We start from the raw sequence: 27,964 nt of genomic DNA on the forward strand, positions 1-27,964 counted from the left end.
CTGTCTTCTCCTCCTGCTCAAATAAACACATCATGTCAGCATCTCCAAACTCTGAGTGAGTCTTTCCTAGTCTCTCCCTCCCTTGATGAGAAGTACCTTCCCTTCCCTGTGTGTTGAGAAGGGAAATGATTCATTAGGAACCACTGATGATTCCTGGGCAGCAAAAAAGTTCCCACTCACCATCCTGTTTCAGTGTGTTGGATGAGGTTCATGGTGGTGGTGAGGATAGAGGATGACAGGTTAGAAATGTTGGGGACGTGATTGTGGAGTAGATTACTAGAGTAGGTGTATGGAGTAAAGAAGACAGGGATGAGAGGAGAACCCCAGAGTAGGGTGAGGCTGGGGGTTCATTATCGTAATTCAAGTTAGGTATGTTGAGCTCTGCATGCTCTTGCAAGCACTGGGATGGAAATGTTACATTAGCATCTAGTTACTGGTGCTTCAGAGGCCAGGTCTTGAAGCAGATATATATTTATGAATCTGGTGAACAAAGTCTTTTAGGGAGACAGTCTAGGGTGAAGAGAGAGCCTAGAACTGACCTTGGAGGAGCTCTGACATTGGTGGGTGGAACGGAATAGTATCCCCAGGAGATGGGGGAGAAGCAGTCAGAGGGGTAGAAGGAAAACCAGGAGACTGTTTCCAACGTGGTCAAGAGGCTAAAGTCTGAGGGAAACAGTGGGATCAGGAGTGAGTAGTGGATGGTGACTTGTGGCCATTCTATTTCTATATCTCCTACAGATGCTGGAGGACATTAACTAAGTGGAAATGTGAAAGCAAATAAAGGCAGTATGAACTTGTGGATTTTTCTGGAATGCTCATGCTTCTAAATAAAAATTTATTTCACCAGTTTGCTTTCCATCTGTGTTATAATCAGTTCCAGAGAGACTTCATTTATCATAAAGACAATTCTTTATGTATTACAATGGAAACATTATAACTAGAAGTATGGTCCCATAAAGGAATATAATTTCATCCTTTATAGATTTTTAAAAAATCATTGTGTGTCTGTGATTCTCTTTATGAAGCCAACACAATTATTTGATTTCTTATAGTTTCTCATGCTGCATGCTGGGTTAATGATAAAATATCAGGAAAATGTTTAAATGACTGCTTGAATTGTGTAAAGCTTATTATAAAGAGAATGGTAAGCAGCTGTTTTCCATTTCTCCTGATAGAAAACAAGAATACAGCTCTATCCTAAGCTTTAGAAACTTGGGTAACAAAAAAAAAATGGACTTTTGCCTAGAACAGAGTGAACAATGGAGAGTTCCTGGAGTACATAATACCACATGGCTTAATTGGACCATGATTTGGGGACTTCCTGGGGAATGTTCTCAGTTTCCATGGCTGTGGGCATTGCTGCAAGTGGAACCTTCTTTTGAAACACATGCAATTCTTAACTTCTCTCTGCCTTAAGCATCCGTCCATCCTGAAGATGGCAAAGCCTCTAGAATTTGATACCAATGTAATTTTGAAGATTTATTTCCCATTTTCCCCCTTGGCCCTCTATTTCAGGAAACCTGCTATCTTCAAATAGGGCCATTGTGCCATTTTCAGACTTTTCTCTAAATCTTTGGACTATCTGACACAGATGTCCCTTCTCCCATGGAACCTTCTAGAACACCCCAATAAAATGTGATCTCTCCTTCTTACTGAATTATTTAAGCTTTCTCGAAATGCCGTTTATTTACAGCTCATTCATTCATTCAATAAATGTTGACTGAGTGTCAACGGTGATGAGCTCTGTATTTGTGATAGGTGCTGGGACTCAAGTGGTCCTTGTTCTTCTGGAATTTGCATTCCTGCGGCAGGCTAGTGGTTGAAGATTCCATGCTTGGGGGCCAGTTTTCCTGGTTCACATCCTGTTACTCTCTAGCTGTGTCATCTTGTTCAGTTTTATATTTCTGAGCATCAGTGTCTTCCTCCGAAAACTGCAAGTAAATTACAATTACCTGAACCAACCGGATCCATGGCTTCATCTTGCTTTCCAGCTGGAACTGTCCTGGTGACATCTGATCTTCTTCCGTTAGGCACGGAGCCAGGATGTGGCCTTGCTGATAGACTTGGGTCCTGCAGAGTGGCTGCCTGGTCTGTTTGGAGCTGGGATGGACTTTTCACAGACACAGCAATTTGTGCTCCTCTGTCTCCCTGAGTAGCTCTAGATTTCCTGAGAGCACCCAGCTTGTCAGTAAGCTGTGGCCGACTCGGTATCCCCGTCCCTCATATGTTTCCCTTCTTCCCTGCCCCATCACCCTCTTTTAACCCTCCTGCTTCCCGGGCATTGCCCATCTAATACAGTGTGTATGCTAGTGTGCTTTCACTAGCGTACACATAGGCTAGTGTGCGTGCTTTGGGTGCAGGCTGTTTTCTAGGGAAACTTCAATTAGTAGGATACTACTTCAGTGGCTTACTGTGAGGATTATAAGAAGTGCCCAGAACAGGACCTGGCACAGAGCAGGTGATAAATGCTAGCTAGTATTCTTGTGGGAAAAGCAAATGAGAGAAGAGGGTCTAGGTTGAAGTAAGGTGGGTTCTTCAAGGATCCTCAGAAGAAACCCTATTTAAACCAGGACCTAAATGTTGAGTGCATGGGACATATAAACCAGACAGAAAGCAGCATTGTATTTGTGAACCTGAGGATAAGAGGTTTGAGGAACTGGATACGTTAACAATTAAACTTCATGTCTGTTTTATTCAGCAGTGATTCTTTGCATATTTGCATTTCGTAGGACAGGAAAGTTGATCTTGCCTAGCCTTCTTGCAGTTCTGTATAGTGACGTGTGAAAGCTGACCTGTGTCACTTCTGGGCCGAGGCAGGGTCAAGCCCATGTTCCTCATCTGCTACAGGGATCAGAGACCATGTGTTCCAAGGGATGGCATGTGATCAAGAATCCTTTGTTGAGTTAAGCCCTCCAACATTTGGGGCCTGGTTTGTTATTGCAGCGTCTCCCAGCGTATCCTGACTAGTACAGCAGTGAATCTTCCTGGTGGCACTGTCAGCTTCTGGACTTTGATCACACCTGGGGTGAGAGTGAGCAACAGCAGGACCAAGGCAGGGTGAGTCTGCCAGAGGCAAGTCAGGGAGGTGTGGCTTAAGAGACCACTGGCTGATCTTCGGATTTGTGGTGGGATTATAGTTTACTCTTATTTTCTAAAAAGTAAGGCAAGGATGTTTAAAAAACCAGAAGACTTCATATAGACTTTGAAAACTTGCTTTCATTGTTTAAAGCGAGGTTGCACTCCGAAAAGGGGCTACTTTGAGAAGAAAATTATCTTCTACTTCCACTTTCTTAAAAGTCTTCACTGGAGATTCCACGTTGTCTGTGATAAACTTCCTTTGAGTTATTTCTACCTAATACTATCTTTTGATTTAAGTCCTTGGTTACAAAAGAACAACTCTACCAGGTATAGAGTAATTTCCTGAGGGAGGATAAAAAATAATTTGGCTTAACCCTAGATTCCTGAATAATATTCTCCTGTTCAGCTCTCTTATTAAAATTATTGGATCTAACTCTTTTTCACTGTTGCTGAATTTGGAACACACCGTGTGTGTGGTGGCATGGCCGTGGGTCATGCCTACACTTTGGGACAGAATCCAAATGTTCATGTGAGGACGTATGTCATGCTTATGTTCCTTGATAAAGAGATTTTTCCTGAAAATACCCAGAACGAATCCAGGATATCACACTGTGGCTTGGAAACCAACAAATGATGAACTGGCCATCAGTTTCTTTAAAGTCTAGTTATAACGGGCACATATTTGCCATCTGACATAACTGGTTTTGTGAAAACAATCCTAAGTAACAACAATATTCTCATCTGTGTCCTTTGGAGAAACTTGCTTTTGGGGAAAGTACGTGTTTTTCTAAGAAGTTATTAATTCGCTTAAGGGTCCATGTGTAACTGTCCCTGGTGATTGGATAGTTGGGAGATACTGCCAAAAACGAAACAATGGGATGCATTCAGAAAACACTGTATATTGGGAGCGCTCAATTCTTAGAAAAATAAATGCAGAACATCTAATCTCACCACAGTTGGATACATATGTTTTTGCAGATGGAATGTAATTTTCTAAAAATGTCAGCTGTGTATGTCTCATAAATACTGAAAACATATGCTAATTTTTGGCAGCAGCCTAGGGAAGCCTTGGCTTCCCTTAAATGGGGCCTTAAATTTAAATTTAAATGCACAATCAGTGAGTGACTCCTCAGCAATGATGGGAATGTACAAGAGAGATGGCTCATGTGGTGCGGAGTCAGAGATTGACGGAAGGAAAAGCAGCAGGTGGAGAAGGAGGCAGCTGAAGACACTTCGGGGCCTGGTAGAAAGGCAGATGGCACCGGGCCTCAGGTAGTTGGGGGTGCAGTGGACCCCAGGACAGGATGGGTCTGACTCAGACTCTGGGACCATCACAGTCCTATGCAGAATGGCTTGAGGGATGCTAGAGCCTGTTATCCTATCCTTTCCAAATCAGCTCTTTTGTTGGCCAGGGCTTTAACTTGGCTTTAAACTCCACATTAAGAAAACTAAGTACCACAAACGATAGTAATTTCTTGCACATTTTTGGAGATTAATCGTATAAAGAATTTATGTATCTGCTTCTAGATACAACATGTAAATAAAAATTTCGTTCACAAGGAAAAAAAAAAAAAGAAAACTAAGATCATGGCGTCTGGTCCCATCACTTCAAGGCAAATAGATGGGGAAACAATGGAAACAGTGACAGACTTTATTTTTTGGAGCTCGAAAATCGCTGCAGATGGTGACTGCAGCCATGAAATTAAAAGATGTTTACTCCTTGGAAGAAAAGCTATGACCAACCTAGACAGCATATTGAAAAGCAGAGACATTACTTTGCCAACAAAGGTCTGTATAGTCAAAGCTAATTTCTCCAGGAGTCATGTATGGATTTGAGAGCTGGACTATAAAGAAAGCTGAGTGCTGAAGAATTGTTGCTTTTGAACTGTGGTGTTGGAGAAGACTCTTGAGAGTCCCTTGGACTGCAAGGATATCCAACCAGTCCATCCTAAAGGAAATCACTCTTGAATATTCATTGGAAGGACTGATGCTGAAGCTGAAACTCCAATACTTTGGCCATTCTTCTTGATGTGAAGAAGTGACCCACTAGAAAAGACTCTGATGCCGGGAAAGATTGAAGGCGGGAGAAGGGGATGACAGAGGATGAGATGGTTGGATGGCATCACTGACTTGATGGACATGAGTTTGAGTAAGCTCCAGGAGTTGGTGACGGACTGGGATGGTGTGCTGCAGCCCATGGGGTCACAAAGAGTCGGACACGACTGAGCGACTGAACTGATTGGCCAGAGCAGTGTATCCCCAAGAGTGTTCCTTGGGAGTGCTTGCTTCTGCTGGATGTATTGGATGTTTATATGTTCCCCATCAAAACAAAGGGCAAGGGGCCAGTTGGGGTAAAGGGGGACTGAAAATAAGTTGGAGATACAGTGAACTGAACAAAGTTATATACAAATCTTTACTTTTGGACTTTGCAAAGCCGTATATGTGAGGTGGTGCTAGTGGTGAAGAATCTGCCTGCCAATGCAGGAGACACAATAGAAAGGGGTTTGATTCCTGGGTGGAGAAAAAGCCCTGGAGAAGGAAATGGCAATCCACTCCAGTATTCTTTTTTTTTTTTTTTTGGAAAATGTTTTTATTTATTTTAATTGGAGGCTAATTACGTTGCAATATTGTAGTGGTTGTTGCCATACATTGACATGAATATTCTTGCCTGTGAAATCCAATGGACAGAGAGGCCTGGTGGGCCCCTCACAGTCCATGGGGTTACAAAGAGTTGCACACGACATCACACACACACACACACACACACACACACACACATGGGTTGGCCAGAAAGTTTGTTTGGGTTTTTCCAAACTTTCTTACATATATATACATATGTATGTATATATATATATATATATATATATATATATATATATATACACACACATATATAAGAACTGTGAGTCTTTAAAAGGGAATATGGTATTCAATATCTCTCAAAATGATCTAAACACAGATTTTTTTTCCCCTTTGCTATATCTCATAGGACAAGCGTTTGTGAAATATGCTTGGGGAATGCTGGCTTGGATGCCTGAAGTTTGCCCGTCAGCTAATTATTCAATTGAGTTAAGATAGCAAGATTCCAAACCTCCTTTTAAAATAAATATAAAGCCATTTCCAGAGGTCCTGCAGGGTGACTCGCTATCTGGTACACACACCACAGCACTGGCAGAGCAAGCAGGGGGTTGCTTGTTAGCTGCCCATGAGTAGGGAGTGGGAGAACGGGGGGTGAGTGGGGCGGGGGCGTGCTTGTGGTCTTTCAACAGTGAGTCTGAGGCTGCAGGAGGGCAACCGAGGCGCTGGGCTGGATGCAGGCAAGGTGAGAAGTTGGAGGTGAAGTTATTGTATCAGCATGAAGAATGGATATTGTAATTCTCTTGGAGCACGGGTTGCATGCATGTGCGAAGTAGCTGGGGAGAGGCAAAGGGTGCTCACGGCTGGAGGGAAATGAAACAATGAGGGAGACAGGCTGACTTTGGGGCTACGATCTAAGTATTTAAAAGACATGTGCCTCTGATTGTCAGCTTCTGTTGAAAAAAAAGTGGTGTTGTTTAAAAGTTATTCCTAAAACACAGTGTGAGCTTTGTCAAGAATTTCAGCATGTCCAGAGTTTCTGAGTAATGTCTAAAAGAATGAGAAAAAAAATGCATCTTCTTAGCCAAATAATTTCCCCTTAAAATATCATTTTTAATCATAAAATAACATGTATTGTAGAAAATTTCAAAAATATAAAAAATAAGATGAAGAGAAAGATCATCCTTATCATCCATAATCTTTCAATCTAGAAAAATGCATTATTACAAAATACTATAAATCTTTACCATATTATCTTCCAGTTTCCTCTCCCCTCTTTAGGCTCCTCAGTTTTCAAATTGTGTAGTTTTGGCTGATACTGAATATCGAACATAACATTTTCATGATGATACCATAGCTTAACTGAGTGTGTGGTCAGTCATGTCTAACTCTTTATGACCCCATGGACTGTAGCCCACCAGGCTCCTCTGTCCATGGGATTTTGCTGGCAAGAACACCGGAGTGGGTTGCCATTTCCTTTTCCAGGGGATCTTTCCAACACAGGGATTAAACCCTGAAGCTCCTGCATTGTAGGTGGATTCTTTACCTATGAGCCACCATAGTCGGCAAATATGTCTACCTGCTTTTGTAAAAGCCTTGAGCTAAGAATAATTTTTACATTTTTGAACTGTTGAAAAGAATCAAAGAATAGTATATCCTGTTATTTGAAAATTCTATGAATTCACATTTCAGTGTCCACTAGCAATGTTTATGGGAACCCAACCATGTCCACTTCTTTCCTGGGCTGCTTTCCTGCCATGAAGACAGAGAAGTAGTTGGGACAGACACAGCACGGTCTGCAAAATTTAATACATATACTCTTTGCAAAATTCCCCCAAAAATCTTTGCTGACTTCTGGTTTAATCAGTCTACAATTTGGGGGCTTCTGTTTGTTTCTTTATTATTTTGCCTATTATAATTAATGTTTTAACTGATATCTTTTGATGGAAATCTTTGCCTACTTTTCTGGTATTTTCCTAAAAATCTGATTACTCTGTCAATATGAGTTATGAATATTTTAGGGCTCCTGGTGTATGCATACCAATTTCTTTCCAGAAAGTTCAAACAAGTTTTACTCCCACTGGAAGCATACAAGAGCTGCATAGATTTTGCTTTTGGAAAGATAATCTTTGTACTACCCTGTCTTAAACTATCATCAGTTTGATAATGAAGCAGTATTAGTCAAGTCTAGCCTTGCTAGTTATGAGGATTTTCTGGGGAGTAAGTTTCACATCCTTCATCATTTTCCCTTCTCCTTTCAACGCAGCCCTGACTGCTAACACTTCCTGTACTGAAACCTCAAACAATGCGCCTGCTCCTCAGTCACAGCAAGCAGCAACGTCTATTGGAGAAGGAGAAATAAAAGATTCATCAGGGTCTGCATCTGATTCTGTGTAAATCTGAGGTGAGGGCTCCTTTGCTGGTCTACATGAACATACCTATATTTTGCATGACTGATTTTATGCTCAGCCTTAAAAATTCCACCTGAATCTGCCCACACCCTCTTCTTCTACTGATGAACATTCTCATGTCATGAAGAGGGAAGCGTTGTTAGTATCACTCCCATAGGGGCTAAAAAGGATAGAACTGTGCCCATACCCAGGGCCTAGTGACTCTCACTGTAATGGTATTTGGTTGGAGAATGGATATTTAAGCTTCAAAATGTTAAGTCTAGATTTTAACTGTCCTTAATATGAAACTGATTTATGCTCTAGAGAATCCAATTTTTAAAAAATGTATTTTTAATGAAATATAGTTGATTTACAGTGTTTCAGGACTACAGCGGAGTGATTCATACATGTACTATATATATGTTATATAAATAGAATAATATATATTTATTCTTTTTCAGATTATTTTCCCTGATAGGTTATTACAAGATATTGAATATAGTTCCCTGTGCTATACAACAGGACCTTGTTATTTATCTATTTTGTATACAATAGTGTATATCTTTTAATCCCAAATTCCGAATTTATTCCCCCCACCTTTCCCCTTCAGTGCCCATAAGTTTAGGTCCCAGGTTCCAGCCTGTCTTAGAGGGACTGGGACTGAAAAGTATTATGAGACCATTGAATTAATTAAATTTAATCATTTTATTTTATTATTTTTTTATAGCACATCAAGGTGTATCACATAACCTCATACCTAATATGTATCACATAATATAATACATCTACTACAAATTGTTTTTAAAAAAATTTATTTTATATTGGAGTATAGTTGATTTACAGGGCTATGTTAGTTTCAGGTGTACAGCAAAGTGACTCAGTTATGCGTATACATATATCTGTTCTTTTTCAAAAATTCTTTTCCCATTTGGGTTACTACAGAGCACAGTTCCCTGTGCTACACAGCAGGTGCTTGTTGGTTGTCTGTTGTAAATATAGCAGTGTGTGCATGTCAGTCCCCATCTCCCAGTTTATCCATCCTCACCACACTTCCCCTTTCGTAAAAGACCCTTGAGAGTCCCTTGGACTGCAAGGAGATCCAACCAGTCCATTCTAAAGGAGATCAGCCCTGGGTGTTCTTTGGAATTAATGATGCTAAAGCTGAAACTCCAGTACTTTGGCCACCTCATGCAAAGAGTTGACTCATTGGAAAAGACTCTGATGCTGGGAGAGATTGGGGTTAGGAGGAGAAGGGGACGACAGAGGATGAGATGGCTGGATGGCATCACGCACTCGATGGACATGGGTTTGAGTGAACTCCGGGAGTTGGTGATGGACAGGGAGGCCTGGCATGCTGCAATTTATGGGGTCGCAAAGAGTCGGACATGACTGAGCGACTGAACTGAACTGAACTGAACCATAAGTTTATTTTCTGAGTCTGTTTCTGTTTTGTAAATAAGTTCAGTTGTATCATTTTTTTTTAGATTCTGCATGTAAGAAATATCGTTAATCATTTTAGCCTGGTCTTAGGCTGGTTGCCATCTAGAGAAACTCATTGCTTTATTCAGCAACTAATGCAGCAGTCTCTACTGAAAATACTCTTGAGCCCTTAACTCTTCCTTTTCAAAAAATCAGAAAAAAAGTCCTAGGGAGACCGCAGAATTCTCACCTCCCATGCGTCGTCAGATAGGTCGCTTCTGTGACTGGATGGGGCCTTGGGTGAGGGTCTCCCTCAGCTGGGCGCAGCAGGTCTCCCAGGCTCCTCACAGTGCAGGTCTGCAGGCAGCCTGTAGGGGGGGGCCCGTGCGGATCTCCCCTCTCAGGGACCGGCTGCGCTGAGTGTGGGGCTGGGCCTTCTGTGCGGATCGCTGTGAGCAGGTGCATGGAGGCTTTCTCAAATTCAGGCTCCAGCAGGTGCTCAAACCTGAGCTTTCAGAAGGGCTGAGGGGGAAGCCACGTCTCTCCTGTACACAGGTTCTAGCAGACGGCTGGCTGTCCCGGCAGAGCTCCTCTGAGTCACTTGGCGTCTCCGAGGCCCTGTGCAGCCTGCCAAGTCTCCACCCCGCCCTCGCCACCCCAGGAGGCGTCCCAAGTAGGCTTTTAGCCAGGGAGAGACTTTGGCAGAGTGTGAGGGAGAGATTTCTCCCTGTGTTGCTTACAACAGGATGTCATGCAGGCAGGCGTCCTAATTTATGACCGCAAGTTCTAATAAAGAAGGCACATACATCTTCAAGAAAAAAAAATCATCTTCCCAGGGCTCTGGGACAAAATCCACAAAAGTACACACACACACAAAGGGATTTGAAGGACAATGATGAATCCAGAAGGTTAGGAAAAAAGGATTTTATACCAAACTCTGAAATGAAAGTGATCAATCTAGAAGATAGTTTGTTAAATTAGCTATGATTTACAGAACGTGGGAAGTAAGAAAAAAAATGCAGTAGGTATGATTGTATCGCTAATGTGACAGTCCCCACAGAGGACACAGAAGTTCAAGCTCTTTAGATCTGGAAAGACAGAGACATCCTTTCATCCATTATCCTAATTTTTCATATGACATATGATGAAATATCTCTAAAGTGACCTTTAGAAAAAAGCATTTGGAATTAAACAGAATTAAAATTTAAGAGGCTGAGTGCTGAGTCATTTACCTGGAGAAAAAATGCAAGTTGGATAATAAATGTCAGATGATGACAGAAAATAAGTCAAGGGATTATGAGCATGAAATTGTGAAGCTGAATAGTATAGGACTGATTTTTATTTTTTTGAAAGTAAGCAGCATACTGTAGGGTGTCCTCTGCAAGTTAGCACTGACAATTTTCTGGATGAATTATGATCTGGGAACATATGCAGCACTTGAAGAAATCTCAGAGGGGTACTAAGAAAATGACTACAGAAATGAAAATACAGCATTTAAGAAAACTTAAGGAACTGGGACTTTTAGAGTTTTCAAAAAATATATTAAATAACTTCAATATCTTTAAATATTTCCCATTCTCTCTCTTTTTTTCCTCTCTCCCATTCTCTTTCTCTTTTCTCTCTCTATCCCTCTTTCCCTCTCACACACACCCATTGGTGCTTGAAACAATTTTTTTCTCACATATTGATATATTCGCTTCAAAGTTAATGGAAATTGAGCTCTTCATTACCTATCCTAGCCTGTTACTAACCATTCCTATTAAGAATTCAGGGATAAATGTTCATTCATGATGCAATGGGATACTACTCAGCCATAAAAAAGGATTAAATAGAGCTATTTGCAACTACATGGCTGCACCTAGAGATTATCATACTGAGTAAGTCAGAAAGAGAGAGACACATATCACATGATATCACTTATATGGGGAATCTAAAAAGAGATACAGATGAACTTATTTACAAAACAGAAATAAACTCATAGACTTAGAAAACAAACTTACGGTTACCAAAGGGGAAAGAGGGAGGGGTAAAGTAGGAGCTGGGATTAAGAGAACAGATATATACTACTGGATTTAATATGTATATAACGAACAAAGAACTAGTGTACAGCACAGAGAACTCTGCTAAAAATTCTATAACAACCTAAATGGAAATGAATTTGAAAAAGTAGGTACATATATACAGATAACTGAAGCATCTTGCTGTACAACTGAAACTAACATAACATTGTTAATCAAATATACTCCAATAGGAAATAAAAATTAAAAATAAATAGATTCATTGAATTAAAAAGAATTTTGGGCCCTGTAAAGTCCTAGTTGATAAGACTCTATTTCCAATTTTTAACCGTAACTCAAAGGAAAACCAGTAAATATGTCTTCACTTCAGATACATTTCAATCATGGATGGATGAACCAACAAATCATTGATCTTCCTCCTACTTTTGAAGATGCCTGTGTATAAATGACTCCGACACAGAGGCCAGTCACGTCTCCACTTCCCTCTCCACTTGGATAGCCAAAATGAAGCATCTTTTGAAGAATTTCTGTGGGAAGAGGCCTCACAAGAAATCACGGGTTAGAAATAGTCTAGTTTCTCATTTCTGTGTTATGGTTTAAATCTGAGGAGAGTTGAATTTGCCTTTCAGCCCTAAGATAAAAATATAAGAAATGTGACCCAAACCGTGGGGAACGTAAATTCCTTCAGTGTTCTCTTGTCCAGGAAAACTTGGAACTCTGAAATTAAGGGAGAAAGAAGCTATAAAATGGAGGAATTATCTCCAAACTCTTTTAGAGTATACTTGGATGCACTTTTGGATATACTTGTCATTTTTGTTTTTGCATCTTTTTTTTTGCCAATGTGGGGGTCTTACAGTTGGATCTAAGAACAAGCCTTCAGAAATAAGACTTGCCGATAGCCTGGGGAAATTAGAAAATATGTCAAATTTCCTTGGGCTTTTGCACTTTTAACTGAAGTTATAAAAATACCCATTATAGGTGCTAAGCTGTGATATTCAGCACTAATAGTTAGCAGTGAAAGTTAGATTGGACTTAAGGCACAAGACAGTTTTATGTTGACATTCTGTTTTCCTAAGTGTCTTTCACCTTCAGAGTTGCTTTGGGGCAGAGCCCTTCTGGTTGACAGCAACAGAAACCCAAGCCAAAGGAGCTTAATGAAAGCAAAAAGGGTCTATTAGCTCACTGAAGGGAAAAACCTGAAAGTAAGCCTACTTGCAGGACCCTTTGTCTTATTGCATTAGGTCCAGCCCTTCACGTAGTGAATGTTGGTTTACTCTTCCCACAGGAATGAGCTGGTGAGAAGCATAGATACCTTACACTCCACGACTTTGACTGCTAGGTGTAGGTGTGTGGCTCAGCAGGTGTAGATGGATGAAAGATGCTTTTAGTTGTTGACACTTAAACTGTAATAATATAGCAAATATATTAGCAAATATACAATGGTCTATTTTTCTGGACCTCAAGCAGAAGTGAGTCCTGAAGAGTCAAGGCAGAAGGTATTCCTAAGATGGCAGTATTTCAATTACAGGCAGTATTTTTGTAACATAACTCCTAAATCTACAGCCTGGGTTAGTATGAAGCTGAGGTGAGACAAAGGTGAGACTCTGTTTCCTGTTTTCTAATTTTGGGCTCTATGACTTAGATCTCTGTCATTGAGGAGGAAGAGGCCCCATTGTGGCTTGGGTACAATAATACTCTCAAACAAAAATCAGGAAATTTTACTTGACAAACATAGACTTTTCTAATTTTTAAATTTAAATGCTTATACCCCTGTCTTAATAAAGAAAACATATAATAAATATTAAATAAATATATTAAATTATTGAATAAAATGAAATAATAAAATATTTGCTGAGGGATATGATAACTAAGGGCTTCCCTTGTGGCTCAGCTGGTAAAGAGTCCACCTGCAATGTGGGAGACCTGGTTTGATCCCTGGGTTGGGAAGATCCCCTGGAGAAGGGAAGGCTCCCCACTCCAGTATTCTGGCCTGAAGAATTCCATGGACTGTATAGTCCCTGGGCTTGCAAAGAGTTGGACACGACTGAACGACTTTCACTTTCACTTTCATGATAACTAAATAATATTAAACAAAAATTGAGGGATTTGCCTGGTCATCCAGTGCTTAAGAATCTGTCTTTCAATACAGGGTACCTGGGTTCGATCCCTGGTCAGGGAACTAAGATTCCCACATGCCATGGGGCAGCTAAGCCCGTACATTCTAGGGCCCACATGCCACGACTAGAGAGGCCCCAACAGAAGATCTCAAGTGCTGCAACTAAGACCTAATACAGCCAAATAAATAAATACATATTAAAATAAAAATAAAATGAAATTCATATTTTTTTAGAATTGGGAAACTTGGCACACAGTTTCTATTTATTAAATTTAAATATTTTGATGCCAGTCTGAAAGAAAATATTCAGTTCAGTTCAGTCACTCAGTTGTGTTTGACTCTTTGCGACCCCATGGACTGCAGCACGCCAGGCCCCACTGTTCATCACCAACTCCCAGAGCTTACTCAAACTCATATCCATAGAATTGGTGATGCCATCCAACCATCTCATCCTCTGTCATCCCCTTCTCCTCCTGCCTTTAATCTTTCCCAGCATCAGGGTCTTTTCAAATGAGTCAGTTCTTCACATCAGGTGGCCAAAGTATTGGAGTTTCAGCTTCAGCATCAGTCCTTCCAATGAAAATTCAGGAGTGATCTCCTTTAGGATGGACTGGTTGGATCTCCTTGCAGTCCCAGGGACTCTTGAGAGTTTTCTCCAACACCACAGTTCAAAAGCATCAATTCTTCCACGCTCAGCTTTCTTTATAATCCAACTCTCACATCCATACATGAGTACTGGAAAAACCATAGCTTTGACTAGACAGACCTTTGTCAGCAATGTAATGTCTCTGTTTTTAAATATGCTTTCCAAGTTGGTCATAACTTCTTCCAAGGAGCAAGCATTTTTAATTTCATGGCTGCAGACACCATCTGCAGTGATTTTGGAGTCCAAAAAAATAAAGCCACTGTTTCTATTGTTTCCCTATCTATTTGCCATGAAGTGATAGGACCGGATGCCGTGATCTTAGTTTTCTGAATGTTGAGTTGTAAGTATTAAATAAATGAACTAAATGATTAAATAAATAAAAATGAAATAATTCATAAGAGATCTTTATGGAATGATAACTCAATGATATTAATCATATATTAAAATATATTTATTAAAGTAAATAGCTCAGAAAATTCACACTCTGCTAGAATAGCTGGGCTTACAGTCGTTGCCTATTGTAGTAGTTTTCTATTGCTGTATAACAAATTGCTACAAATTTAGCAGCTTAAACTAACACAAATGAAATATATCACAGTTTCTTTAGTTTCTGAAGTTGGGCACAGAGGGTCTGGGGAAGCAGAAGTTTCCTGTGATCTGTGATAAGGGATGAGGAGGTGGGGAGGAAGTGGCAAGCCCAGAGGGTGGAGAGTGTCTTGGAGAAGGTTCAGGAGCTCAGAGCTGATGTTAAGTGCAGTAGAAACAAAGTCAGCATTTCAATGGGAAGAAGGTCAGAGGCACTTCAGAGAAGAAACATTGGCAAAGTCTGACCTTGCCCCATTGGATGCATGGTGGTGCCTTTGAGAAAGACAGGGGAGCAGAAAGGAGGAGCACATTGTCTTGGAGGGAAAAAAAGACAATGAATGCAAGTCTGACCACATTTCATTCCAACTGCCTGTCATTCATGCAAATGAAGACGTCCAGTGGACAGTTGGGATACTGGGTCGATAAGGGCATGGTAAGAAACTATCCAAGGACACAGTAGGGGCCGACTAGGTGAAAGGCTAATGAGAGAGCACAAGGGAAAAGAAAGAAGTGATGTGGAGCCTTTGCAACAGTGCTTAACAAAAAGTATGTACTCGGACAGCTTCAGAGGAGCTTCTGCAAGCTATGGATCTGTAGACCCCATCGCCAGCATCCTGAATCAGTCTGGTTAAGCACCCCTGGTCCATTGAGTAGAGACATGGGCTGTGTATCCATAGGCTCTGCGTCCTTGGATTCAACCAACCACAGAGAGGAAATGTTTTTTAAAAAAAATCCAGAAAGTTTCAAAAAGCAAAACTTGAATTTGCTGTGTGTTTGCAACTATTTTCTTAGTGTACATGCCTGCTAAGTTGCTTCAGTCGTGTCTGTTTGCGACCATATGGACTGTTGCCTGCCAGGCTCCTCTGGATGGGGTTCTCCAGGGAAGCATATTGGAGTGGGTTGCCATGGTCTCCTCCAAGGGATCTTCCCAGCCAGGGGTTGAACCCACATCTCTTATGTCGCCTGCATTGGTGGGCTGGTTCTTTATCACCAGTGCCACCTGAGAAGCCCTGTTTACTTAGCATTTATAATTTATAATACATTTACTTAGCATTTACATTGTATTATGTATTACAAGTTATAAATGAGTTAAATTATATGGCAGGATGTGCATATTTATATGCAAATAATGTGCCATTATATAGGGCACTTGAGTATCCGTGGATTTTGGTATCTGCTGGGGTCCTGGAATGAATACCCCGGAAATACCCAAGGACAAGTGTGTAAGAGATTGTTCACAAACTTGACTGGGGCATTTCAGGAAGTTGTAAGAGCATAATTATATAGTGAGTTGGGATAGAAGAGTCTAGAGTAAGTTCAAACAAGCTATTCTAGAGCAACAGTTTAAGATGCGAGGAGATGGACCCATCAATAGGGTGTTTTGTGAGAAAACAGAACATGGTAGGAGACAGATCAACAGATCAACAAATGAAGGAGGGAATGTGGGAAATGATGATTATCCCCAAACTCCAAGTTTCCTGTTTGACTTGAATTCAGTAGGACTCACTTACTGAATGAGAGTATTTCTTCCCAGGGAGAAATTAATTTGTACATTCATTCAGCCCAGATTCACTGAGCACTTACTATATTTCAGATAGTGTTCTAGCTGAGGAGGATAAAGCTGGGAGCAAGAGGACAGGAGCCTTCCCCGTCTCTTAGGGCTCACCTTGAGACGAATGCAAGACACCTGAGCATCTAACACGTAAAACTTCAGATAGTGATCTGTTGAAGGTAAAGTAGGGTCAGGGGTCCTGGGTGGTTCTCTCTGGAGGGCGTATGCAGGAAGGACTCTCTGGAAGGGACCTTTGGGACCTGAATGAAGGCACCTGTGATAACGCTTGGAGCAGAGCTTTGGAGGCAAAAGAAGAATCGAGTGCGACTAGAACACGCCGGTGTGGATTTGTCTGGTGTTCAGACGCGCAGTCGTGCCTGACTCTTTGCGCCCGCACGGACTGCAGCACACCAGGCTTCCTGTCCTTCACCATCTCCCCGCGAGTTTGCTCAAACTCATGCCCATCGATCGAGCCCATGATGCCATCCCACCACCTCGTCGTCTGTCGTCCCTTCTCCCCTTCTCCTCCAATCTTTTCCAGCATCCGGCTCTTTGCTAACGAGTTGGTTCTTCGCATCAGGTGGTGCGGATAAGGGAGGGCACAAAGGTCTTGGGCGGAGCGGGCAGGATGAGAAATCAGAGTGACGGGTGAGAGTCAGCCAGGGCCAGAGCGCTTGCAGGTCTGAGCGCCCGTGATGGTTAAAGAACTTTCTGGCTGCCCCGCGAGGGACGGACTAAAGGGGGGCAGAGCGCAGACCGTCCGTTTATCAGGCACCTTATTTCGGACTTTCCCTGCCACCTTTAAGTCCTCCAAGGTAACTGCCTATTTATTTGAGCGCGAACTTCCCTCGGGTGTTCCGGCAGCTTAGGTCAAAGGCAGGTGCCCAGGTCGGCCGCTGGACCAGGTGACTGATCCGGCGCCCGGAGGCGGGCCTGGGGCTCCCTGACTCCGCGCGAGGGGTGCGCTCGGGTCGCGCCTCCTTCGCCCCGGCGCCTTCCACCTCCAGGCGGCCTTGCCCTGACCTGCTTCCCGGGAATGCCGGGCCCGCCTCTCGCCAGTCCCAGCGGGACGTGAGCTCCTCTGGCTTGTAGCGGGGTTCCCCGGCAGCTCGCCCTGGGGATTCGGGTCCAAAACCCACCCTCCGGCCTCGGCTCGCTGAAAGGGGGCGGGTGGGGGCGCGAACCTTATCTCGGGCTCCGCCTCCGGGGCCGGGAGCGTCCCGCGCGCTCCGCACCGGCCGCCCGGGGCAGACGGGCTCCGGGCTCCGGGAGGGGAGGGCGGCCGACCGGCTCCGGCCCAGGTGGTGGCAGGGCCGCGGCCGGTCACTTCCAGGACCCCCGGGCCCGCGCGGGGCTCGCCGCTGCCGCGACAGCACCCCTGAGCAGGGACGCGCGCCAGGTAAGGCGGCCCCTTCTCCCCAGTCCCTGCCGTGACTGCAAACCGGGGACCTCCGGCTGGAGCTCCCGCGTCTGCAGGGCGCAGTTTCCTCCCGCGCGTGCGGAGGCGGCGGGTGAACCGGCAGGCAGAGTCGGCGCCCAGGATGGAGGCTGGGACCCGGGATCTGTCCTGCAAAGTTCCTGGGCGGTCGCATGATCCCCGGAGCTTCTCTGGACTCTGATTTCTGCTCGGAGCATTCTGGCCTCTGAAAATGGATGGTGCGCGGTGATTTACTCCCCTAAGCTCAGCTCTCTGGGCCGCGCGGTCTTTCTAGAAGGGGCTCTGGTGTCCGCACGTGCGTCGCAGGGAGCGTGTTGCCGAACGCGGGGTGGTGGGGTGTGCGCGGTGCCCCGCAGGTTCTCTGAGACTGCGGCCCTGGAGGCTCACTAAGGGGAGCGTGAAAAATCCGGGACGGCACCCAGTCAGTTGTATCGGAATCTGTGGGAGTGGGCTACACACTTTCCAGGTGACTGCCAGGTGGTGTGGTTTAGGAACCAGTGGGTGCCAGCCCTGCTTCTCCAAGCAAGGGGCGTCTCTTGGCAGCAGCAGCAGCCTCCCCTGGGAACTTTCAGATATGCAAACTCGGGGGGCCCGCTTGGGAGGCACAGACTACCCGAATCTGAAACTGCGGAGTAGGGACCAGCCCTCTGTGTTCCTGGACCCTGCAGGTCATGCTAGCGCTGGCTCACTGTAGAGGGCTGTGGGTCGGGTTTCAGCGGAGGGAAGGGCAGACGCCTTTGGATCTCCTTCCAGAGAAGGGAGGAAACGGACCCCTTTTCTGAAAATCTTAGATATTTATCAGTAGGGTTCTACCCATATTAAAAAAAAAAATGCCGCGGACTTTTGGAGAATTCTGAAAAGGGTGGAGACTTAGCCATCACCTGGAGCGAGTTTTCCTGTAGTAAACATTTTCTATTTTTAAGAGTTGAAAGGAAGCCAAAGAAGACATGCACCTAAGAATCTCCTGACTGCAATAACACCAACGCTTGGCCCCTGATGGGGCTGCTCCCTATCATCCCTGTCATCAGTACACGTTACAGGACTCATATGAGGTATGAGCAACTGGAGGTTTCAGGGATTCATGCCAGTTCTCCAGAGTGCAAGGAAATTCAGCCTTGCAGGTCTCTGAATTCTCTGAGTGGCTGCTTTTTTTTTTAAGATAGAGATCTGAGATTTCAAAATTTTGGCCAAAAAAAAAAAAATTCCAGCTGTTCATAAGTCGTTAGTACAGAAATAGAATGACTTTGCAAATAGGCTTAAATGGATCTGAAAATCTGATGTTGAAAACAAAGCTAGAAGAGGCGTGACTGTGGTCCTAGCACACGTGTGCTGGGGTGAACACTGCTCGAACAGTTGCTTTGCAAGCTGCTATTGTCAGAGCCAATTTGTGATGAAGTATAGAGACCTTTAAGGGGCAGGTTGCAAGCTTGTGTTTAGAGAACTGGGGGGAATACAGGTTGTGGTGAGGACTAGGAGCCTCAATCTGAGGCCCAAGCTGAAGGTTCACAATCTGTTCTTCTGATTCTCTGAGCTCTGGGGCAGGGGTATAACTCTGTGAGTCTCACCTTCCACATCTGCAAAATGGGCACTGCCACAGTTCTCCTGTTGTCAGAGTTAAAGGAAATAATGCTTCCAGCATAGTCAATGAAATATTTGCTAGTCCGAAATGTGCTCACACACACAGACACACACTCCAACTAAAAAGAAAAGAAAGACCTAATCCCCAAACACTTTGAATGAAAACTATGTTGAGAACATGGTCACATTTTTTATTTCCATGTATTTACGTGTCAGCCTCACCCTTAGAATTTACAGTTTTTCCTTCTTACTAGCATCTGAATATATGGACATCCTCTAATTATCTTCCTAATTTTACTCTATGTTTTATATAGAGCTTTCTAGAAAAATTTTTTTTCTAGTAGATTATCTTCAAGTCAACAGCCTAGTTTTTAATCTACCCACTGTGTATGGTAAAGGTTTTACCATCTGGTGGAATTTATAATCTTCACATTCAAATTTAAACAGCCTTAAATCTGGCTCTCCAGAATATCATTCCTTATAAAAGACAGTTCAAATGGTAGGCCTGGCATGCTGTGGCTTCCAAGAACATCAGTTTAGAAGTCCTACCTGGTGTTTCCTAGGTTCTTGAGAGAGAAAAAATGAAACCTATCTAGTTATATCAAGGTTTGTTCAAGATAATGTGAGAGAGAGCAAGTTGAGGACACAGCAAGGACAAGCCTTAACTGGCAGAAAGGGCAGATGAGGCCATTGAACTGTCCTTTTCTTTCTTAGCTGCAATAATTTCACAATACTTCAGAACCACACACAGAAGAAGCAACTCCTTTTACAATATTTGGTTGGAACTGATCTGGGCGATCCTCTTAGAACCAGAGTTCTAGTAAAGAAAAAAAAAATGGGGATTAATTCCAAAAAATATGCCACTTGACTCTGTACTTTGAAATACATCTCGATTCACCTTTAATTTTAGTGATAAGTTGACTATTATATTTCCAACTTGGGGTGCAATTTTAGGACTCATCTTCCATCTTTAAATGTAAGAGATTGTACTCTTTCTGTTAACAGTCTTCTGTGACTTCTAGAAGACTAAATATAATACAGGTTTCAGCACATAAACATCTTGGTTACTCCATTCAGGAAATCAGGTCTTCATTAGGATACTTTGGAAGTTACAATGTAATGTTATTAAATTGAATATGATTAGAATTTAATGTTATTAAATTAGATGTAATTGTAACTTAATGTAAGTAGGGTTTTCTTTTTGGCTTACTATGTATAAGATGAGGAGTGGCTCTGGGCATGAAAAGGAAGATCAGAGGCACTTCTCTTCATGGGGAAAATGAAGGCATGTGGAAGCAAATTAAAAGGCTCAATAATCAAATTATGTATCCTGGATAATTTAACTCAAGAGCTGAGCATCTGTAATGTTGCAAGTCAGCGACAAGATGAGGCAGCCCAGTGAGTGGACAGTTTGGAAAGATGCTAATACCCCATGGTGATTTTATGATTCTCCGCTTGCAGGCACAAGGGCTGGAGCAGAGATAATCATAAAGAAGTGAGCTTAATTGCCTTTATTTTTCATAACTTGGCTCACTTAGAAAGGTTCTGATTGTCTTCATTTCAGTCCATTTATTTTGATGGCCCGCTTTGTTCCAGAGTTGACGGTTTTACCATTAGGGCCAACCTGGAAAGTCATGTGAGCAAAACACATCACAGGAAAGGGATATAAGTTTTTATTTTGTATTTATTATTTTTGGATTATATTTCTCAGCATGCAGTAGTAACTCTTTAGTTTGTTTCATTAGCATTCTTATGGGAAACAAGTTGAAATATTTATTCCTGGCAAGCGATCCAGTCTCATGAAAAGAGAATTGGCTCTGTGGCTGAGCCTTCTCCATCTCACAGTTATGGACACACACTTTTCAACCACAATGCCAAGCCTTGAGTCCTGACTGGCACTTACTAGTTGTTTGAACTTGGACCAGTTGTGTAACCTTTCTTTGTTTCTGTTTCCTCCTTAGTAAAATTGGGGTGAATGCATACTAAGTCACTTCAGCCATGTCTGACTCTTTGTGACCTCATGGACTGTAGCCCCCCAGGCTCCTCTGTCCATGGGATTTCCCAGGCAAGAATACTGGAGTGGGTTGCCATGCCCTCCTCCAGGACACCTTCCTCACCCAGAGCCCAAACCTGTGCCTCTTAAGTCTCCTGCTTTTGGCAGGTGGGTTTTTTTTTTTTTTAATACCACTGGCACCACCTGGGAAGCCCTAAAATTGGGGAATAGTACCTACATCAGGGGGGTTATCATGAGGAGTAAATGAGTCAACGAACATAAAGTTCTACTAACAGTAAATGCTTAATAAGTATTTCCTATCATTCCACCTTGGAGGTTAATGGTTTAAGCTGATGCTCTCTTTTTCTCTTTTCACCTCTGAAAGTTAGATCCTGAAAAGGCAGTGCTAATTCAGGTTATGTCATTTGATGCTTTTTCTGTTTAAGCTAGTAAGAGAATTTGTTTCTGAATAAATGAAGTCCTTCAACTTTCTTGGAAAATAATACAAACTTTTGAACAACATTCTAAAAGTTCCCAGATGCTGCTACTGCGGGCCTGAGGCCACACTCGGAGAATGACTGCTTCACCCACGAGGTCCCAAACTGGACTAAACATTGGAATCACCTGAGATCAGAGTTGTAGCATGTTGATGCCCAAACTGATTAAAAAGTTAATCAGTTGGGTTAATTTATTGTGAAATGTAGTTGTCATGTGCTTTGAAAAAGAGAGGCTGTGTACCATTACCCCTTACCTGTCTATATGGAGTTCCTATGCACTCATAGCATTTTTAGGGATATTATAATTTGTCCAGCTGAAATGGGGAAACAGTCTTGGGGACCTCATTCTTGGCTAAAAGCTCAGGAACAGTTGGTGGTGGCACCAGATAACAACAGGCTTCCTGTATTTTGCTCAGAACATTTTTCATTCAACTGCCTTGTCTTCTGAAAAATCAGATAAGGTGGTAGAAGCACATAATCCCAGATGAAGTGCCCTAGGAATCCTATGGACCTGCCTGTCTCCCTTGACCCAGTTTGATTTTTGATTTCAGGGTTATTTATTGAAAAGCTTTTCTAAATGAAAATTCACTGACATCACCAGAGCTAAGTGTAAGAAAATAAACATATAGCTAGCCATTGTGAAAAGGATAAGTTTTTTCTGGCTAGGTTAAGAATCTAGTTGAGTTTTTCCTCTTTGCCGTTACTTTAGCAGTTTGGCTTTTACTAATGAAAAACTCAGAGGTATCTTTGAAAATTTCAGGAAACATGGACAGTTTTCTCAAGTCCAAGTTTGGTGACCTTCTGGGAATCCTGCCAGGTTCTTGTGTTTGATTCACTGTTTAATTTTTGTTTTGACTTGTCTTGTTTTGATATAGGTCAGTGTAGCCACGATTGCAGTGTTACGTTACCTGTTAACTGTTTTTACAGTTATTGGTGTCAGAAAAGATTAAGAACTGATACGATTTTCTTTTTAAATTCTAAGTAAAAACTTCTAGTGAAGTTTGAGCTTTATAGGAAGTTCTTCTAAATATATTCTTTGGAAATGTAGCCTTTTGCATTTTTATTATGTAACGGGGGTAAATAAAAACAAACACGCAGAATATACATTTTATATTTTTATGGTAACTTTCAAATCTATATGTGATTCAATGAAACAAAGTATTGAATGTTTTACAAATGCTAAACCTTGCTGTATTTCTCTACTGAATTAAGAAGAGGCAGTTTGATTCCAACTCAAGGGGTTGTCTAGGCACTCACCAGTACCCAGAATTAGATACAATATTAAAGGTAAGGAAAGGAGGAACATTCTTTGTAAGTGTTCAGCCAATAATCACACTGAAGTGTCTGTCCAGCCTGACTGTCCCCTGGGATTCAGAGAAGTTACTTTGTTCAGTTTAGTAAGTCTATTGAGAGCCAATTGGCAGTTTTCTTTTTTTCAAATGGAAAGCTCCTTGAAATTTATTATATAAAAATAGCACTTTGTACCTATTTTTAAGTGAAAAAATGTATAAGGCAAAAATAGTTTTGATTTAAATTTATGAAAATCAACAAGCGCGGCATGACGTGTCATGTCACTGTGTTTCTTTTCAAACCATTTTGACTCTCATTTAACATAATGTCTTGAATTAATCTTTAGAAAGGGCTGAATATGATTTTAAAAAAATTATTGAAATATAGTTGATTTCCAATATTATGTTAGCTCAAGGTGTACAGCACAATATTCAGTTATGCATATGTGTGAAATATATATGTGTATATATAAGTATATATGTTCTTTTATAGGTTATTACAAGATATTGAGTGTAGTTCTCTGCGCTATACAGTAAGTCCTTGTTGTTTATCTATTTTATGTACAGTAGTGTATATCTGTTAATACCAAACTCCTGATTTATCCGTCCCCCCTTTCCCCCTTCAGTAATGGTAAGTATGGTTTTTGCTTCTGTGGGCCTGTTTCTGTTCTGTAAATGCGTTCAGTTGTATGATGCTTTCTAGAGTCGCCATATAAGTGGCGTCATATGGCCTTTGTCTTTCTCTGCCTGACTTACTTCACTGAGTATATAATCCCTAGGTCTATCCATGTTGCTGCATGTGGCATTATTCCATTCTTTTCTATGTCTACTATTCCATTCTGTACGTAGACCATATCTTTATTCATTGACAGATTACAGCAGCACTATATGCAATAACCAAGACATGGAAGCAACCTGTGTCCATTAGGAGGTGAATTTGATTTGAATTTATATTATGGCAAGAAGTGGAGAAGTTAGCCCAGAGGGAGGCACTGTGGGGACGAGAACAACCCAAGGTCCTGAGAATGCGGATGACTCCTGCACTTCTCTGGAGGAACTCTCCTTTTTTTCTGACACTGCCTTTCCGTCCTTTCATAGTTCCTTTTCTTTTCTTTCCCTGTTGAAATCTCTTGTTAGCCAGCACTTCTGGACTAAGGTTCGAAATGAGAGACAGTGAAAGATGCTTCGTGAGGAGCAGAGATGCCAAGGTAACTGTCTTAGGTAGAGTGGTTCATACATTTCCTACTTAAGTCCCTTTGGAATGAGGAGAGAGCAGGGATGAAAAGAAAATGTGGAATTCAGAACTCTTTTTTTTTTCTTTATCTTTCCTTTTTTTAAAAAAATTATTTACTTATTTATTTTTTACTTTACAATACTGTATGGGTTTTGCCATACACTAACATGAATCCACCACGGGTGTACATGTGTTCCCAATCCTGAACCCCCCTCCCACCTCCCTCCCCATACCATCCCTCTGGGTCATCCCAGTGCACCAGCCCCAAGCATCCTGTATCCTGCATCGAACCTAGACTGGTGATTCGTTTCTTAGAACTCTTGATGAGATATGGAGGCACGTGGAAACTTATTTAAACTCTTGTATAACTTAGTGGCTGCAAGTTTGTCAATGTGGAATGTGACCTACAATCTAAGTTATATGTTGTTTTCATTCCGCCATTTGAATAATAGTAATAGTATTTGTACATGAAGTACTAAATAAATAGACATACATTATTTCCAAGAAGGCTATGGACCAGGAAATGGGAAACCTGGTTTCTCATCCCAGTCTACCACTAACTTACTAAATTGGTTGCTTATCAGAAAAGCCTGTAGTAAAACAGACTTGGTAGGCGTGATTGTAAAGTCTTCTTTCATTTTCTTTTTCTTGCTGAAAAGCACCATTTGAGACCATCATGGATCATATGAAGAGTTGTAGCTTAGACCATCTGTGTTTAGAGGTGAAGTCAGTTTGAGTAAAACCCTTTAGGAAGTTAGTCTCTGGAGAAATGTAGCATTCCTTCCAAAGATTCCTATAACAGTATTCTTGAATGTTTGCTGAAGATGGATGTTACTGTGCATGGGAAATAATGAGATAGCAGATCTTTTTATTTCAAGAAAATTGTATTTTCCTTTTCATGATGCCCTAAACAAACTTTTTTGGTCTCCATATGGGAATTATATAAGACATATTCACTGGTCTTTTCAACACTTGGAAAAAAATTCTTATTCTCAAGTATGGGTTTATAAGTGAAATCATGTTTATATGAGTAATCATATTATATTTTTGAGCTCAAAATTGTATGTTCTCAAAATATTAATAGTTGCATTTTGGAGGTAGTATGATAGATATTTTCTTTCCTGATTTTCTTTGTTTCCTCTATTTTTTAATACACATGTATTACCTTTATAATGCAAAAAATAAATACATAACTACATGCTTTTTAGAGGAAGCATATGAAATGGTAATTTTGAATACTAATACAAATGAGAAATAATGATGTTACAATGTGATTAATTTACATTTCTGTAATTCACAAAGCACTTGTGTGAGATGTACTTTGAAATACCAGACACACTAATAAGAGATAGTAAAATCTGGTGAAAATGATAGGTGTGATTTTTATTAAAAGCAGAACATCACTTTCTTACTCCTTGTGAGTGCCAAAAGAATATTATGTATCCTAATCCTGTAAAGCCATTGAAGATTATCGCTGAGATTGGGGTTGGGGGGGTTATGTAGTCTTGGCCCTGCCGCTTTGCACCTGTGTGACCTTGTTCATGGTTCTTAACCTTTTAAAGCTTAATTTGCCCATCTGTCAAGAGAGGATCAAAGGACCTACTTCATGCTGTGGTCAAGAATGTTCAGTGGAATAATTCACACAAACTCTTAAACACAGTGCCTGGCAAGGAAAGGTACTCAAATTAGTTATTACCACAAGTGTAGTATTCTTGCTACTTCTGATCTTGTTCACATGTCTGACGTGGATATCTACCTTGTGGAAAGCTTGCTGCTTCATTAGATGAGGATATCCTCCAGGCAGCCTGGGTCATGGCGGAGAGGTGAACCCAGACTTTCACCCTTCTCCACTTTGTGCTGGGGATGCAGGGGAGCGTGTCTCCTGAAGCTAGCAGTGCTCTAGGGGTGCCAACAGAGGCTTTGCAGAGCAACTCCTGTGACTCTAAGTACTCATTTTGGAGTCTGGGAGGCCAGCATCCTTTGCCATATGGCACAATCCCCAGTGGTTGTTGGGTAGAGTTGGAAGTGTCCTTAGGTCCGACCTGCAGCTGCAGGTGGTTTGTCATGAGCTCCTAGATTTTAGCAATTGTAGAGGTCTCGTTGGTCAGGGTCCTGGATAGTCCATCTTATGCATGCATGTGTGAAGTCACTAGAGTCGTGTCTGACTCTCTGCAACCCTATGGACTATAACCTGCCAGGCTCTTTGTCTATGGGATTCTCCAGACAAGAATACTGGAGTTGGGTTGCCATGCTCTGGTCCAGGGGATCTTCCCAACCCAGGGATCAAACCTGCATCTCTTATATCTCCTGCGTTGGTAGGTGGGATTTTTTACAACTAGCGCCACCTGGGAAGCATGACTACTCCCTCTTTTGGCTCTGAAAATTAGAAGATTGCTTCGTTTCCAGGCAGATGCAACTCTGGGTTTCAGTATCCAGTTGCCTCCTCAACTAGAGACGTTTGTGTGGCCATAGCCCAGAATTTTATGTATCTGTATAGGATATGCGTTAATTCATCCACTAGGCAAATATTTTTCCAGCTCTTTCCATGGATTAATTCCAGATCCTAGAGATGCAGCAAAAATGAGACACAATCCCTGTCCTCCAGGACTCACAATCTCTTTGCAAATTTCACTGCGTCTGCTTTGTCTATCAGGGTTGGTATCATATCACGGAACTCTTAACTCTAGTATATTGCTGCTCTCAGTAGAGTGCTTCAAAGAGGGTGTCATGGTTGATTTCATATGTTAATTGCTCCCATACCCACTAATCTGAAGGTTTATTATTGGGGGTCCCTGGGTCTATGCTCTTCTCAAAACTGTGATGAACTCTATATGTATAATGTATATCAGTAAGTTTCTACAAAGTGTTTAGACTAGGCACATAGTCTATCTATCCAAAAACTAAACAAAAACCCATGATGAACTGAATTGAAGTGATCATGGCTTAAAATAGAAGGAAGTTATGGAGACGCTGGGAAAATCAGAATCAATTATTTTTAGACTACACATGTCAGAGCCTTGAAAAAAATGTAAATATTTTTGAGCTCTGATTCATTCTCAATTCGTCAATTAAGTGAATGTCTGGCCAGTTACCAATATAGGCTAGTGAGAGCCATTTGTGCATCTGTATTTCCTTAACTGTGCCTCGAAATATTTTTAATTTTTAGCTGGATAGTGTGATTTCACATTGGACATTTTTCGGCCAGACCTATTACATCATTAAATGCTAAGCTTGAGTATTACAATGAGTTTGTGTGTTTTAAATGTTTCTACATCATCTTGGATAAGGCTGCCAAGTTGAATTTCATATCTCCTATCTAGAAACCTGCCATGTAATCCATACTTGAGCCTAAAACAGTTTAAGCAAGACTAGTGAAGCAATTATAATTTCATATGTTCAAACGCTTTGAATACTAATGACTTTAAGAATAAATGTGTGCATGTTTTCCACTTCATTCCATCTTCAACTTTTCCACAAAGATGAGCGTGTATCATAAAGAGAGCTGCAAGAAGAGCCTCTTTCCCCTTCCTCTCTATAGTTGTTTTCGTGTTGCC

The 27,964-nt window shown here is 41.7% G+C and overlaps 1 protein-coding gene across 1 annotated transcript in view; it reads left to right on the forward strand.

Moving 5' to 3' along the window:
• Positions 1-17,435: 17,435 nt before the first annotated feature.
• Positions 17,436-27,964, forward strand: part of COL21A1 (collagen type XXI alpha 1 chain) — a 245,398-nt gene continuing 234,869 nt past the window's right edge. Inside the window, exon 1 of the mRNA XM_069564079.1 lies at positions 17,436-17,780. The gene's annotated coding sequence lies outside the window, so the exon portion shown is untranslated. The remainder of the gene's footprint in view (positions 17,781-27,964) is intronic.

Source organism: Ovis canadensis, chromosome 20 (assembly GCF_042477335.2).
Source record: "Ovis canadensis isolate MfBH-ARS-UI-01 breed Bighorn chromosome 20, ARS-UI_OviCan_v2, whole genome shotgun sequence".
Taxonomy (NCBI): domain Eukaryota; kingdom Metazoa; phylum Chordata; class Mammalia; order Artiodactyla; family Bovidae; genus Ovis; species Ovis canadensis.